We start from the raw sequence: 1,806 nt of genomic DNA on the forward strand, positions 1-1,806 counted from the left end.
CCCATCTGAGGGATGGGTTGGTGCCATGTTGATTCAGACTGCCTGGCTCCATCCCAAAACCTCCCAGCTCCCAGATCCGTGGAGATTCCCAGGCCCTGTGCAGGTGACAAGGTGGGAATGGCACCTGCCCACCGCTTGTGGTGACCCCCAGTGCCAGGAATAACCCAATTCCCACCTGGCCCTGGAACAACCAAGTCCTTTCCAGGTCACCTCAACCCCATCCCCTCCGCAGCCCCGAGGTTTTAATCAATCCCAGGTGAAACTTAAACCTCCAGCGAGGAGGATGTGCTGCTCCAAAGGCAGCGGGATGAAGGTCAGGGTGCTCCTGCTGGAGCAGGGCCAGACCAGCTGGGGATGCTCTGGGAAGCAATTTTTGGGGGGATGCAGGATTTAGGGATTGATGGAGGGGAGAATTTCATTTGGATTTCCAGCATTTCTCTCTTATCCCGTCTGTGTGTGGAGTTTTTGTGGCATCCTTGAGGGGAAATTGTGGGTTTAACAGCACCATTTCCTCCAAGTAAATAAAATTGTTTATTTATTGTTTGTGATTGCCCAGACCTCCCAAATCCCGCAGTGCTCACGAGGGCCCCGCGCTGTGCCAGGATCTCTGACTGCCACTAAATAATTCACTGCCCAAAGCCCTGAACTCCAGCTCTGCTCCAGCAGGAGATGGAGGAGTGGGGTGGGGGCACTTGGGTTCCCCAAAGGTGCAGGAGAACAAGGATCCAGCTTGGAAACGGAATTCCCAGTCCCTGCCTCAGTTTCCCGCTGTGTTGGGGAGAGGTTGAGGTGGAAAAGCAAAGGGCTGAACTTGGGGAACACTTGGAGCCCGGCTTGAGGATGAGTCTGTGGAGGATGGGAGGGGTGGGATGCTCCATCTCCTCCAGGGATGCTCCATCTCCTCCAGGGATGCTCCATCTCCTCCAGGGATGCTCCATTTACTCCAAGGATGCTCCATCTCCTCCAGGGATGCTCCATTTACTCCAAGGATGCTCCATCTCCTCCAGGGATGCTCCATCTCCTCCAGGGATGCTCCATTTACTCCAAGGGTGCTCCATCTCCTCCAGGGGTGCTCCATCTCCTCCAGGGATGCTCCATCTCCTCCAGGGATGCTCCATTTACTCCAAGGATGCTCCATCTCCTCCAGGGATGCTCCATTTACTCCAAGGGTGCTCCATCTCCTCCAGGGGTGCTCCATCTCCTCCAGGGATGCTCCATCTCCTTCAGGGATGCTCCATTTACTCCAAGGGTGCTCCATCTCCTCCAGGGGTGCTCCATCTCCTCCAGGGATGCTCCATCTCCTCCAGGGATGCTCCATCTCCTTCAGGGATGCTCCATTTACTCCAAGGATGCTCCATCTCCTCCAGGGATGCCCCATCTCCTCCAGAGATGTTCAATCTCCTCCAGGGATGCTCCACACCCTCTGTTTGGGGTGTGCTGCGGGATCCAGTTCGGGATGCAATTTGGGACGCAGTTTAGAAGGCAGTGACGTGTTTTGGGAAGCGATTCCATTTGGGATGCGGTGCAGGATGAAGCTGGGATGGCGTTTGGGATGTGACTCGGTGTGGGGCGCAGTTTGGGATGTGACTCGGTTCGGGACGCGCTTTGGGATGTGTTTGGGTGTCGGGCGCAGTTTGGGACGAGCCGTGGGATGCGGGTCGGGATGCGGTGCCCCAGGATGACGCCCCAGGACCCTCCCCGTGCCCAGCACCGTCCCGTCCCCACCCCCGGCCCATCCCCGGCGCTTTCCCCGCCCGCCCCGTCCGGCGGAGCCCCGGGGGCGGGGGCCAGGTACGGCGGGGCGGG

This window comes from Zonotrichia albicollis, chromosome 20, assembly GCF_047830755.1.
Source record: "Zonotrichia albicollis isolate bZonAlb1 chromosome 20, bZonAlb1.hap1, whole genome shotgun sequence".
NCBI lineage: Eukaryota > Metazoa > Chordata > Aves > Passeriformes > Passerellidae > Zonotrichia > Zonotrichia albicollis.